The 15,945-nt window shown below is 47.5% G+C and overlaps 1 protein-coding gene across 16 annotated transcripts in view; it reads left to right on the forward strand.

Moving 5' to 3' along the window:
- Nucleotides 1-15,945, forward strand: part of SOX6 (SRY-box transcription factor 6) — a 288,239-nt gene that overhangs the window by 58,787 nt on the left and 213,507 nt on the right. Inside the window, exon 1 of one of the 16 annotated variants that reach the window (XM_044271017.1) lies at nt 13,936-14,017. The exons of the other annotated variants lie outside the window; for them this stretch is intronic. The gene's annotated coding sequence lies outside the window, so the exon portion shown is untranslated. Of the gene's footprint in view, nt 1-13,935; nt 14,018-15,945 lie in introns of those variants that run through there. 16 annotated transcript variants of the gene reach the window in all.

Here is a 15,945-nt window from a genome sequence, read left to right on the forward strand (position 1 = left end):
ATTTTCAGGCTTCTTCTGTATTCCTGGTCCCCCGCTCTCCTGCTCCAGGTTTCATTCAGCGCATTTACTCTGTATGTCGCACATCTGTCCATTACACGGCTCTGCGTTCAGATGAATATTTTGCTTTTCTAATGGATTTGGCTATGAGCGGATTTGTCATAAAAACTGATTTGAGAGGAGACAATCAGCAGAAGACAATGCGAGGATATTAGTGGTTCTGTGTCTCAAGGCTTCGCACTTTATGGATGTGAAGATTGAACTGTCTCCTGCACCGCCCTCATTATTCATGTATTGATATAATATCTGCCATGTTTGCTGCTTGCTCCGCGGGTAAATTCACAATCTCGCCGCCTCCATATTACAGCAGGAACCTATAGAGGTGTTTTATGGGGTATTATAGACTTTATGACTGCAGGCAGCCACCGCCACATGTCGCATTATATCCCTCTAGTATAAGTGCCAGTAGTTACTGACACTGTTCTTACTGACACATGCACGCAGTATTACGTCCCTGTCCACACTCAGCATCATGTACATTTCCACCCTGAGTCCTCTAGTGCTAAACTTACTAGTGGCTACTGTTACAGAAGGGGAGATTACCCAGCTTTTCACAGACCCTGAATACTATCATCCTGTAGAGTTACCTACTTACATTAACCTGTTCCCTTTCTCCTCCTGCTCTGCTTGAGGGTCAGTATATTTCTAGCATTATATTCATGGGACTCCGATTTAATAGAACTATACGCCCCTAACAGATTGGAGAGAGCTCCCCAGTGCAGGCAGTTACAGTGTCTTTACCTGTAGGGGCCCAGGGTAAGATCCTTAAAGGGATTGTCCAGTGTTGTACACTTTGAGGAGTCATTATTATTGTTTTTACACAACTTTTGGTATATTTTTGTAGCTGATTTTGTCCCAAAGGGTCTTTGCTGCAAATTCTGCGACTTTTCCCCGCACACGCCATGTTTCCTAGTTGGCAGAAAAAGGGGGCTTGGTGTGGGCATGGAAGATGGCGGGCAAGTCAACCCGTCTCATTTATAATTTTCCACGCAAGAGAGCTGGCGTAATTTAAACCATGTCGCACAGCTGGCATCACCAGCACAGAAGGATTAAATACGTCTAAATTGCCAGTCTTAATAAATAGCTCCCTTTATTGATTTTTTTTTGGTTCCATGATGTGATCATTGATTACTCCCTGCAGATCAGCTGGTAAATGTGTCTGCTCACTATAGTGTAATGCTCATTATCCAGTACGTAGATAGCCTCTCTCTAAGTCTGTGTGGTATGGAGAGGCAGTGTACTGTACAGCAGATAATACAAGTCTGTGTGGTATGGAGAGGCAGTGTACTGTACAGCAGATAATACAGGTGTGTGTAGTATGGAGAGGCAGTGTACTGTACAGCAGATAATACAGGTCTGTGTAGTATGGAGAGGCAGTGTACTGTACAGCAGATAATACAGGTCTGTGTAGTATGGAGAGGCAGTGCACTGTACTGCAGATAATACAAGTCTGTGTAGTATGGAGAGGCAGTGTACTGTACAGCAGATAATACAGGTCTGTGTAGTATGGAGAGGCAGTGTACTGTACAGCAGATAATACAGGTCTGTGTAGTATGGAGAGGCAGTGTACTGTACAGCAGATAATACAGGTCTGTGTAGTATGGAGAGGCAGTGTACTGTACAGCAGATAATACAGGTCTGTGTAGTATGGAGAGGCAGTGTACTGTACAGCAGATAATACAGGTCTGTGTAGTATGGAGAGGCAGTGTACTGTACAGCAGATAATACAGGTCTGTGTGGTATGGAGAGGCAGTGTACTGTACAGCAGATAATACAGGTCTGTGTGGTATGGAGAGGCAGTGCACTGTACAGCAGATAATACAGGTCTGTGTGGTATGGAGAGGCAGTGTACTGTACAGCAGATAATACAGGTCTGTGTAAGGCCTCATGCACACAAACGTTTTTTTTCAAGGTCCGCAAAAACGGGGTCCGTGATCCGTGACCGTTTTTTCGTCCGTGGGTTTTCCTTGATTTTTGGAGGATCCACGGACATGAAAAATGAAGTCAAGTTTGCCATTGAAATGATAGGAAAAAACTGACACGGATCACGGACGCTGGTGACAATCTTGTGTGCATCCGTGTTTTTTCACGGACCCATTGACTTGAATGGGTCCGTGAACCGTTGGCCGTGAAAAAAATAGGACAGGTCATATTTTTTTCACGGCCAGGAAACACGGATCACGGATGCGGCTGCCAAACGGTGCATTTTCCGATTTTTCCACGGACCCATTGAAAGTCAATGGGTCCGCGAAAAAAAACGGAAAACGGCACAACGGCCATGGATGCACACAACGGTCGTGTGCATGAGGCCTAAGATGGAGAGGCAGTGTACTGTACAGCAGATAATACAGGTCTGCTTAGTATGGAGAGGCAGTGTACTGTACAGCAGATAATACAAGTCTGTATAAGACGGAGAGGCAGTGTACTGTACAGCAGATAATACAAGTCTGTGTAAGATGGAGAGGCAGTGTACTGTACAGCAGATAATACAAGTCTGTGTAAGACGGAGAGGCAGTGTACTGTACAGCAGATAATACAAGTCTGTGTAAGACGGAGAGGCAGTGTACTGTACAGCAGATAATACAAGTCTGTGTAAGACGGAGAGGCAGTGTACTGTACAGCAGATAATACAGGTGTGTGCAGTATGGAGAGGCAGTGTACTGTACAGCAGATAATACAGGTCTGTGTAGGATGGAGAGGCAGTGTACTATACAGCAGATAATACAGGTCTGTGTAGTATTATAGGCAGTGTACTGTACAGCAGATAATACAGGTCTGTGTAGTGTGTATATTATGCATACATTTTGTGAATGTAATTGACCGTTCTGTACTCAGACTTAGTTACAGGCACGCTCTTTAGATTGTAAGCTCTTGGGGATGGGCAGGCATTCAGTGTATTATTGGGAGGAATCTGGGCGCTATAGGTTGGTAATAGGCAGAGGGCCTGACATGGCTTCCAATGACTCCTCATCACCCACTCTCTGCATCGTCAGACTTTCCACATGGGTTGTTCTGGCAATAATAAAGTTATTTGAATAAATCCCTGAGTAATAGGAAAAAAAAGCCAAACAAAGCCGGACCAAGAGTGCCATCCGTGTGCAGCCTGTGACTCAAGTTGTAATGACACGACGAACCTGTAGTCTGTCACTGAATTGTGTAAAGCGCAGTCACAAAAACTGGGAAAAAGAAGAAACAAAAGCTAATTTACCGAAACCCATGTCGGGGGGCATGTCACAGAGTGGGGTGTAGTTTATGGTGCACTTTGCTTGTGGCGTGTGATTGTTGGTACACGCAGCTCCACTTTGATTGTGCTGCATTGTCCTTAACCTAGTACACTGTATGTATTCTGTACTTACACGTATATATCTTCTGTGTAATATCTGTGACCCCCTGCAGTGTATGTGATCTGTGTTCTGTACATACATGATATATGTGACCCCTGCAGTGTATGTGATCTGTGTTCTGTACATACATGATATATGACCCCAGCAGTGTATGTGATCTGTGTTCTGCACATACATCATATATTACCCCTGTAGTGTATGTGATCTGTGTTCTGCACATACATGATATATTACCCCTGTAGTGTATGTGATCTGTGTTCTTGTACATACATGATATCTGTGACCCCTGCAGTGTATGTGATCTGTGTTCTGTACATACATGATATATGACCCCTGCAGTGTATGTGATCTGTCTTCTGCACATATATGATATATTACCCCTGTAGTGTATGTGATTTGTGTTCTGCACATACATGATATGTTACCCCTGTAGTGTATGTGATCTGTGTTCTGCACATATATGATATATTACCCCTGTAGTGTATGTGATCTGTGTTCTTGTACATACATGATATCTGTGACCCCTGTAGTGTATGTGATCTGTGTTCTTGTACATACATGATATCTGTGACCCCTGCAGTGTATGTGATCTGTGTTCTGTACATACATGATTTCCATGTATGTTATATGTACATCAGGAAGCACAGATCTGATTGCGCCTCTTTGATTGGATACTTTATATCGGACCCCCTCCATCGCGCTCTGAGATGTCAGGACGTATGAAGTAATAATAGCGGTAATGTCATTTTCATGGCTTGGTGCGATTTAATAAACTGGGGATAATTGCTGGATAAACAAGTCCCCCCCCCCAATGTGTCTCCGTGCGGAATAATAAATTGCTGACATCTTGGATGACATGGTATGGAAACAGCGGATAACTGACCCTGAAAATATCACCTGAGGAAGAAAGGGGCGAAAAGTGCGGAAAACAAGCGCTGCTGTGTGAGGGATGAAGCTGAGCCCGGGACACTTCTGCAGCTGAGAGGAGTATGTGTGGAGCTCACTGGGCTTCTGTTCAGCCGCTCGGTGGTTTCTCTGCCGCCTGCGAGATGCTTTCCTGTAATCTCCCCATTTACAGCTCGAGACTCCAGCATCTCAGTTCCTCATTACAGGCCACGATTATCACCAGTTCCCAGATTAAACCCGATTCTTCGCTTTACTGCCCAATCTTTTTCTCCAGTCACGCATTCAGAGTTCTGCAGGTTGTCCAGAGAAACAAAGTGATTCAGAAACCAACCAAATTCCGGAGACGACAAAGGGAAAATTGACGAGATAAATTTCAGGAGTTCTGATTTGTTCATGTCGGTTTTTGTTCTGTAAAGTGTGACTCAGAAGATGAGTTTCCTTCTATCGCATGATGGCACCTTACGCCTCCAAATCTGAAGCTGGCCACATGGTGCCGAGACCTGGCGCTCCAAACAGACCTAAATCCCTGACACCCTGTATAGTCCTGAGCCTGAACACCCTGTATGGTCCTGAGCCTGAACACCCTGTAGGGTCCTGAGCCTGAACACCCTGTAGGGTCCTGAGCCTGAACACCCTGTAGGGTCCTGAGCCTGAACACCCTGTAGGGTCCTGAGCCTGAACACCCTGTAGGGTCCTGAGCCTGAACACCCTGTAGGGTCCTGAGCCTGAACACCCTGTAGGGTCCTGAGCCTGAACACCCTGTAGGGTCCTGAGCCTGAACACCCTGTAGGGTCCTGAATCCAGCACCCTCTATAGGTCTGAACCTGGCACTCTACATATTTTCCTGAACCCAGCACCCAGTACAGCCCTAAAACCTGGCACCCTACATAATCCTGAACCCTAGCAGTATTTAAAGTATGACATATGTGTGGAATGGGATTTTTCTCCCTGGACAGTCTAAAGCTCACTGATATATGTGTGAAATTACAAATCCAGTTGGGGGATGCAGATTATGTACTTGGGGGGATGCAGATTATGTACTTTGGGGGGGGGGGGGGTTCAGATTCCGTGCTTGGGGGATGCAGATTATGTACTTGGGGGGTGCAGATTATGTACTTGGGGGGTGCAGATTATGTACTGGGGGGGGGGGGCAGAGTACGTACATGGGGGGTGCAGATTATATCCATGTGGTGATTTTCCTGCTTTCTTGCTCATGTCGAGGACTTTTTGGGGGTCGTTTTCTACCACTTTAACCTGGAGCTTGTAACTTAATTATAATTTCGCTGGCGCTGGGCCCTCGCCTCACCTTCCTGTTCATTATGTGCAGCCCCTTGCTAACCAATACATAGCATGCTAATTACAGGCTCCTTCAAGCAAAACAACAGCTCGGCCCTCCTGGTTTTCTATAAACAGGCATTTTTAATTTGCAGATTTAATGACGGCGTTATAATAAATGACTGGGACTGGAAGGAGCGGAAGAAAAATCCAAGTTATCCCACATTCCCTGCAGGAGCAGCAACTGAGAATATTAAAAAAAGCGCGCAGCTATAATGTGACCTTTGGCGGGGATAACAGACTGTTTCCTAACAATTCCCTTTTGTTCGGCGTGTCAGGCCGCGCTCAGGAAGGACCCTGCGATTAATCTGAGTAATGCGCCATTACACTCCTAATCCGTGTCCTTCTGTCACTGTCTGTTTTAATTAAATAGGAAATAGCGGCAGGAGGATATCGCACGTGAAGCGTCCTGATTGCCACCAGAAAGAGTTTTCTTGATGAGGAGATTAAAGGAATTATTTTTTGTACAAGAGACGAGGACGGCGGCTGCAGCGCGCGCTGCCGCTTTGATAAAATAACAATTCTATGGATGATCAGATGCCGCTGTCTCATAATGCTAATGATCTCCTGGAGGCGACATCTCCTCCAAACACGGGAAGTCGACTGCAGTAAAGGAATTTTTCTTATGGTTTCCAGATTCCATCATCCTCTGTACATTGTCATACAAGAAAACACCATGACACAGTCAGGGAACTACAAGTACAAGCATGCCATAACAAGCCTATGTCCAATGCAACAGAATCTTGGGGCTCCAAAGTGTCTAAAATAAATAGGAAGAAACTTATATATATATTTTGTGGTCGTGGCAACCAAGAGAATGCACCCCGTCCCACCTGAGACTAGTAGGGACACCTGAAAGATAGCATCCCCTTTAAGAGTGGTGGATAGTAAGGGTGGGTGGGGAAAGTAGGCAGCCATGCCCCTCCCACAAATACAGGCCAATGAATCGGCCTTGCACATATCTCTTGTTAACACAGCATTTGTGCTTAAGTTCCTGTGCAGAGTTATGTGTTTCCATGGTAACAGACTATAAACAAACTTCTGTAGTCATACTCCCATCTATTTCTTCTGTGCATCTCTCTAACCTGCTTTCTAGTGATAATGTCGGCTGATGCTCTGTATTTACCACCTGAATCTCCAGTGTAAGGCTGGCCATACACATTAGATAGCTGTGGGCCAAGTGTGCATGTATATTCTGTCCTTTCTGGACTACTCTGTTCTCCTCTAGACCACTCAGTCCTCATCCAGACTCTGTTTCCATTCAGATTTCTCTGCTCCATCCAGGCCCCCTGTCCTTTCTAAACTCTTTTGTCCCTTCCAGACTCCTCTGTCCTCCTCTAGGCTCCTCTGTCCTCCTCTAGGCCCCTCTGTGCTCCTCCAGACTCATCCACCTACCTTCCAGTCCTCTTTGTCCACCCTCTCCCAGGTTCCTCTGTCCTCCCCCCAAGTTCCTCTGTCTTCCCTTCCAGGTTCCTCTGTCCCCCCCCCCCCCCAGGTTCCTCTGTCTTCTCTTCTCCCTAGGTTCCTCTGTCTTCTCTTCTCCATAGGTTCCTTTGTCTTCTCTCCAGGCTCCTCTGTCTTCTCCCCAGGCTCATCTGTCTCCCCCTCCAGACTCCTTGGGCCCCATTGTCCTCACTTGGCTCCCTCCATTATCCTCTGTCCTCCTGCAGGCCACTCTGTCCTCTCTGTTACCTCCATCCTCCCTCAGGCACCTCCATCCTCCTCCAGGCTCCTCTGTCTTCACCCCCAGGATCTTCTGCCCCCCCCCCCCCGACTTCTCCAGGCCCTTCTGTTGTCTACTGGGCCCCTCCATCCTTCTCCGTCCTCCTCAAGGTCTTTGTGCCCCTCTGGGTACCCCCATCCTCCTCTGTGCTTCTCCTTCTTCCTCTGGGTCCCTCCGTCCTCCTCTGGGCCCCTCAGTCCCCATCCGGCCCCCTTTGTCCTCCTCTGGCCCCTCTGTCCTCCCCCGGGCCCCTCCGTCCTCCTATTGACTCAAGAACAAAATAATCAGTCATGTTGAAGTCCAGTGTAAAAACACGGGTGGACAGCACTCCTAAGAAAAAATGCTGCGGGTGCTCGTCTCCAAGGGAGGTGGTAAAAGGCCCCCCAATATTAACAACTTGTAGATGTCCAAAAAAATAAAAAAAATGGAGACAGCACGTCCAAAAAGGTGAGGTTTAATTCCAGATGCAACGTTTCGGCTTAGTGATAGCCTTTGTCAAGCATTGACAAAGGCTATCACTAAGCCAAAACGTTGCATCTGGAATTAAACCTCACCTTTTTGGAAGTCCAGTGTGTCTGACCCTTCTTTCCCGGAACATATGCCTTTGGGGGAGAGTTGGGAGACCACCATACACAGTAGATGGTTGGTGGGTTTGTCTGCTCTACATCTGCCGTGTATTGTCTGTGTACCTTCTGGGGCTCAGAGTTTTACATTGGATTTGAACTTGAGTTTTACAGGATTTGCTAAATATTTTCAGTCCATTGTGTCTGAGTTGTATTCTGTATGCACTGCCGATGTCCATGATTTGCCACTGACCCGTAGACTTGGCCACATGCCCTGTAGATCTGGTCAGGCCTGGGTTTTCCCACGTCAGTGTCCACTTGGTACCTGGGATCTGTGTGATATTAGATGAGGAGACAATAAGCCTCCTGGATGCAGATGATGAGTCCATCTGAAAATGAGGGTCCCACATTGGCGCAGTGTGGCAGCACACAGGAACCATTATGGCAGCCAGTCCTCGCTCCTTTCTTTCTCCAGCCTACGACAATAGGTTGTTGATTCAAAGGACATCGGGAGAACAATTATGTCCTGTGTTTGGTAGCAGCCCAGCATCCTAATGCCCTCTCCTAATAATGGCCTCATTATTATCATTCTCCACTGAGGCCCCAGGGGGACGAATACTTGCAGGCGTACGTCACTATGATTAGCTCATCATGGTGTCTGCACTGTGAAAATCGTGGCTAATTAGGAGCGCCGCTTGCCGGCCAGCTTCTGAGCCCATGAGTTAAAAGGTAGCACTCAGGATAGCCGACGAAGAAGGTGGAAAAAAGGGGATTAAAGCAGTTGCCGTAGTAACATTAAACGTCCATCGGAGCGGGACAATGCCGTCCTGTGTCTCCCCACCTGGGGGTAAAAATTGGTTTTGTTTAGAAAGGACAGGGTCCCTTTTATGAGTGGCTGGAATCCTGCCGAACTCGCCGTATTTGTGGAGTGCGAGAGATGAAAGGTCACGGAGAGACGTCCGGACACTAAGGTGCATTGTTATCCCTCAACAATGGCGCATTGTCTTGTCCTATTATTTCCAGCCAGGCGGTGAAACAAATACGCCGCCTTTAATCAGGTGAAAGCCGAGATACAGAGGATGTGCCCGCCAAGAGCAAAGGAGGCTCACACTATGGGAGGAGGATCTAGCCTCTGGGGGCGCTGCACACCAGATCTGACCAGCACACGAGTTCTCTCGCAGGCTGGACTGGAGAACTTTTCTCAGGATGGTAGGAGAAGAGTCTGAACTTTGTTTTGGACTGGTCTCTGGTAAATTTTGAGGGTTTTACCAGTGACTCTACAGTAAAGGTGCTCGCCATCTCTGAGCTGCTCTGCCTCAGGCCCAAGACATGGCTTCTCAAACTTCAATTGGTGCTGCACCTTGCTGAACATGGTTGTACCTGGACCCCACCAAATAGAACATGGCGGTTTCGAGGCTGCACAAAACAGAACATGGAGATACCCAGGCTGCACCAATCAGAACATGGAGATACCTGGGCTGCATTAAACAGAACATGGAAGTTCCCAGGCTGCACCAAACATAACATGATTATACTCAGATTCACCAAGCAGAACGTGATGACACCAAGATCCAACCATCGAGTACAGCCTCACAGATCAAGAAGCACTGTCACGAATAATATTAGATCCGCAGTTTTATGATGATGTAAGCACATTGCATTGTGACCTCATTGCACAAGAGCATCTCTTATTCTGTTTGCTTTGTCCATGGGAAATTCCTATAACTGCCTCGTCCCTGTTGTAAAAGTTACCCAGTGCAGATGCTGCCATTGCTTTGGCGTGTTGTTATTCTGTGGTTCTTGCTGTAGACTTGTGTCCTTCACATAGTGTGCCCTGCACTGACCTTGTCTTCCATTGTACTGTGCGTCACCTCCGGCGACTCTCACACAGGGCAGTAGCACAGCAGCAATGTGTTAGACATTTTCAAGTTTCTCCCAGCACGGTGGAAATCCCAGCGGTGCTCCAGGCTGTCTCTCCTAACAATAAGTGTGGCTCCGATGCTCATCCGCTCGGCTGCAGAAGTATTTCTAGTAGTGAGAGTGACCGAAACTCTAAACATATGAAGAACACATTGAAGGAACAAAAACCCTCTGATAGCAATAATGCGTCCACTCCTCTCCTGTCCATCACCACGTTCACACCTCTCTTGTCTATCGCCACGTCCACACCCCTCCTGTCCATCACCACGTCCACTTCTTTCTTGTCTATCGCCACGTCCTCTCGTCTTCATCACCATTTCCACTCCTCTCCATCACTATGTTCACTCCTCTCCCGTCCATTATCATGCTCACTCCTCTCCTGTCCGTCACCGGGTCCATCACTGCATCTACTCCTCTCCAGTCCATCATAGCGTCTACACCTTTCCTGTCTATCATTGCGTCTACTCCTCTCCATCATCGTGCCAACTCCTCTCCTATCCATCACTACACTCAAACTCCTCCTGTTCCTCCCTGTTTCCACTCCCCTCCTGTCCATCACCGCGTCCACTCCCATCCTGTCTGTCACAGTGTCCACACCACTCCTGTCCATCACTGCGCCCACTCCTCTCCTGTCCATCACCACGCCCACACCTCTCTTGTCCATCACCATGTCCTCTCCCCTCTTGTCCATCACCATGTCCTCTCCCCTCTTGTCCATCACCGTGTCCTCTCCCCTCCTGTCCATCACCGTGTCCTCTCCCCTCCTGTCCATCACCGTGTCCTCTCCCCTCCTGTCCATCACCGTGTCCTCTCCCCTCCTGTCCATCACCGTGTCCTCTCCCCTCCTGTCCATCACCGTGTCCTCTCCCCTCCTGTCCATCACCGTGTCCACTCCCCTCCTGTCCATCACCATGTCCTCTCCCCTCCTGTCCATCACCATGTCCACTCCCCTCCTGTCCATCACCATGTCCACTCCCCTTCTGTCCATCACCATGTCCTCTCCCCTCCTGTCCATCACTGTACCCATGCCCCTCCTGTCCATCACCGTGTCCTCTCCCCTCCTGTCCATCACCGTGTCCTCTCCCCTCCTGTCCATCACCGTGTCCTCTCCCCTCCTGTCCATCACCGTGTCCTCTCCCCTCCTGTCCATCACCGTGTCCTCTCCCCTCCTGTCCATCACCGTGTCCTCTCCCCTCCTGTCCATCACCGTGTCCTCTCCCCTCCTGTCCATCACCATGTCCACTCCCCTCCTGTCCATCACCATGTCCACTCCCCTTCTGTCCATCACCATGTCCTCTCCCCTCCTGTCCATCACTGTACCCATGCCCCTCCTGTCCATCACCATGTCCTCTACCCTCCCGTCCATCACTGTGTCCACATCTCTTCCTGCCACTTTATCTTTGAGGCCATCTTTTACGCTTTTACACTGGAGCAGAGAAAAGCTCTTGTAGATATCACCGGCTGAGATACTTTGTTCTGGGCAGTTAAGACATAAATGAGGAGGTCGCCCTCCTTCCTGCAAACCTCCTGCTGACCACAGCGGATTAGCCCAATGCGGCTGCACAGCCAACCAGTGAGATCAAATGCTGCAAAATAATAGCGTGCTTACCGCGGGGACCGGTGTCCATTAATCACCGCCATCAAATTATTTTTCTGGGTATTAATGACCTGATAGCAATGCCTCATTATAGCGCTTGGGGGTTGGGGGGGGGGGGGGGTACACAGCACAATAACAAAAAAGAAGAAAAGAACAAAATCATCGTGATGGATTCATCAGCGTGGAGGTCTTATATCTATCTATCTATCTATCTCTCTGTATCTCTCATATCTACAGTATCTATTCGGTATTTATCTATCTATCATCTATCTATATATCTATCTCTCCCTCTCATATCTATCTATCCATCTGTTTATCAAGACCCTACCAAATGATTGATTATGGGGGTCCCTGCAGCACCTTTGAGGGGGCAGATCTCTGGGAAAGGAGGACACTGGCTGTTCTGCCTCTGTACCTGTAAGTCTATAATAATAAACTGGGTAGTTTCTTAAATATTCTATGAAGTTTTTATATGAACTGGTGCTGTATACTGCCTATCTATATATAGTGCAGTAAGTCTACTGTGTTATGTACAAGGATCTAGTCCGAGCCTGTATCTTTCTATCTCATGTCTACCGCTGACTTTGTGCCTGTCATTGGGTGCTGTCCTGTATAATGGGGAACTCTCTGCCCCTCTCCAGTTACAGATTTCTCAATTTATTGCTCCTTGAGGGATAATTTATATTTGTATTATAGGAAAGTTATGAAATGATTTCATAAATTGAAAATAAGAGACCGGGATGGCGATGGTGGTGACACATCGGACCAGCGCACGCCCCTGTTTAGTCTGCTTTTCTTAAATGGATTTAAATTGGGGATAATAGCTGGGTGTAGGAGCCTGTCACCATGACATGAGGTCTGAGCCACTCCGGAACCTCCGACTTTTGTGCCCAATCTTCTGGAGTCTGCAGAGAATCCTTTACATAGTGGTTTAGGTGCAGTTAAAAAATAGTTTTAAATTGATTTTCCAGATTTGCAGTGTGGTGCAGTTTATGTCATTGCTACGTGTAACTGTACCCTTAGGCCTGCAGTATGGGTTGGTACTATATATACCATTAGGCCTGCATATGGAGTCAGTACTATATATACCATTAGGCCTGCAGTATGGGATTGGCACTCTCTATACCCTTAAGCCTGCAGTATGGGATTGGCACTCTCTATACCCTTAGGCCTGCAATATGGGGTCGGTACTGTATATACCATTAGGCTTGTAGTATGGGGTTGGTACTATATGCTACCATTAGGCCTTTAGAGCAGCACTATATATACCATTAGGCCTTCAGTAGGCCAGCACTGTATATACCATTAGGCGTGCAGTATGGGATCGGCACTGTATATACCATTAGGCCTGCAGTATGGGGTCGGCACTGTATATACCATTAGGCCTGCAGTATGGGGTCAGTACTATATATACCATTAGGCCTGCAGTATGGGGTCGGTACTATATATACCATTAGGCCTGCAGTATGGGGTCGGTACTGTATACACCATTAGGCCTGCAGTATGGGGTCGGTACTATATATACCATTAGGCCTGCTGTATGGGGTCGGTACTATATATACCATTAGGCCTGCTGTATGGGGTCGGTACTATATATACCATTAGGCCTGCTGTATGGGATCGGTACTATATATACCATTAGGCCTGCTGTATGGGGTCGGTACTATATATACCATTAGGCCTGCTGTATGGGGTCGGTACTGTATATACCATTAGGCCTGCAGTATGGGGTCGGTACTATATATACCATTAGGCCTGCTGTATGGGATCGGTACTATATATACCATTAGGCCTGCTGTATGGGATCGGTACTATATATACCATTAGGCCTGCTGTATGGGGTCGGTACTATATATACCACTAGGCCTGCTGTATGGGGTCGGTACTATATATACCATTAGGCCTGCAGTATGGGGTCGGTACTGTATACACCATTAGGCCTGCAGTATGGGGTCGGTACTGTATACACCATTAGGCCTGCAGTATGGGGTCGGTACTATATACACCATTAGGCCTGCAGTATGGGGTCGGTACTGTATATACCATTAGGCCTGCTGTATGGGGTCGGTACTGTATATACCATTAGGCCTGCTGTATGGGGTCGGTACTGTATATACCATTAGGCCTGCAGTATGGGGTCGGTACTGTATATACCATTAGGCCTGTAGTAGGCTGGAACTGCAGTGATTCAGTGTCATGATGGGGGGAGCGGTCTTGATATTCTCTTCCTTGCGGACCAGGCAGGTGATGGGTTTGCGGTTGTTTCTGAGCGCGGTCTCCTGCGGGTGACACCCACCTGGTAATGACACATAACAGTCTTCATTTAGTTAAATATTAAATCCCGTTATATCATTCCGCTGGCGTTTTACCATCGCTCATTATTATCTTGGCACATTCATTTCAGAACAAGCACCAGCGGGTTAACCAGCTGCCGATTACAGATTAACTAGTCTGCGGGTTGATGATTAACCCTGTACTAGACCGATCTTCTGGTGGCCACAATTAATACCTGCTGTTATCAGTCCCAGCGCTGGTGTGCGGCCACCAGCCTCTAGCAGAATGGCCGCTGCAGGTAGGTAAAACCCCTATTATCTACTTGTCACAGGGAGCACACCACACCTGACGGGGGCGCTCATCCGACTGTCACCAGCACCTAGTGGCCGCCATTCTGCATTGATTGCGCCGGAAGCAGGCGTCTGCTTTAAATGATGGAGAATGGGGATCGAGGTCTTTATTCCAGTTTAACCCCTGATTGCCTGAGGAGGGCAAAATAGGTGGGTTTATGATGCCTGTGTGAACGGGCACCAGTAACTGCGAGGGATCGACTTTTCTTGCCACTTCTCTGATTTGGATGAATTGGTTTCCTGCTTCAGTTCAGTTTTTTTCTGATCAGAGAAGGTGGAGATCTGAGGTACACGATTTATTGGGGGACCTGTGGATCTCTGACACCGTGATCCTATGTAGGCCGGGTTGTCAGAGCTGTAAGATGCCTCCGACATGTGGATTTTACGAGTGTTGTGTTCTGTTATCTACTGTAGCCGTTGCTGGATCCCAGTCATGCAAATCCCCGGCCTAGTACTCTGTTTATGAAGTGGAGACTGCTTCTTTCTAACAGGTTTAGGCAAATTCATGCATGCTGTCAGTGAATGGAAGTATTCATTAGTTACAGACAGAGGCTGAAAACCTGGACAGACTGAATACTTCTTCAAGCTGCGGTTTTGTTACAACGTGTCAGACAGGGTTAGGGTTATCAGGACTGGAGAGAGATAAGTCCTTAGCTGTGTGAGCAGGAAAAAAGCTGCACCTTCGGCTGTGTTTCCATTCACTGACAGCAGGTATTGCCATTTCCTCAGCTGCGCCCACTTTTTGCCACAATGTGTAGGAAAATGTAATTTTTTTCCTTGGTTCATGTGACCAGAGATGATGGTGGACGCTGTGGGAACTCAAAGATTAAAGGACGCGTCCGGGCGCTGGGCATTCACTTATTGTGTTCTTACTGATCTCATCATCCAGTCTGAATAGAAGAGAGCAACTGAGATCACCAAGCCTAAACTGATGGAGGCCACTCTTCTGTGTATGACACAGGAGGTATTCTCACCAGTAACAGCGATGGAGGCTGCTCTTCTTTGTATGACACAGGAGGTATTCTCACCAGTAACAGTGATGGAGGCTGCTCTTCTGTGTATGATACAGGAGGTATTCTCACCAGTAATAGTAAAGGAAGGTGCTCTTCTGTTTATGACACAGGAGGTATTCTCACCAGTAACTGTGATGGAGGCTGCTCTTCTGTGTATGATACAGGAGGTATTCTCACCAGTAACAGTGATGGAAGCTGCTCTTCTGTGTATGATACATGGCATATTCTCACTGGTAACAGTGATGGAGAACGCTCTTCTGTGTATGATACATGGAGTATTCTCACCGGTAACAGTGATGCCTGCCGACAATCACCGACGTGAAATACCATGGCTGTTGGTGATTGTGGCTTCTGTGTTACTACTACTCTGTTTAATGCAGTGTTGGAGGACGGCTGGAGTAATTGCATTAATAAATCCTCCCTATTGTTTTCCTTCCCCTTTAATTATCCTCTAGGATATTTTGACTGCCGGTTTCTGTTTGTTAATATCGACCTTTCCGCCCGATACAACTGCGAAGGAGAATCCCCGTGTAGCGCAAGCACTGATTGTGTTCAAACAGAAGTTTGACTTGTGCTCAGGTAATGACAGGCAGAGTTGGCGGAGCCCCAGGAGCAGGTGCGGAGGTTATGGAGGCGGGATGATAGGGGTTAAGTAGCAGAGCGGCTCTGCGCTGTGCTCAGCAGAGCCGGCTTTGTTTGCCGTGATTCCAGCTCTGCATTAACATTTTAATAATTAGACGACTTGGAATGTGCAGGAGCCAATCAGAGGCGAGACGCAGGTCACGTTATCTGATTGCCTGGTGAAATGATTGTATGATGGTGATTACCTGTTTACTGATAGAGCGAGAGAACAAACAGTCTGC

Source organism: Bufo gargarizans, chromosome 10 (assembly GCF_014858855.1).
Source record: "Bufo gargarizans isolate SCDJY-AF-19 chromosome 10, ASM1485885v1, whole genome shotgun sequence".
Taxonomy (NCBI): Eukaryota; Metazoa; Chordata; class Amphibia; order Anura; family Bufonidae; genus Bufo; species Bufo gargarizans.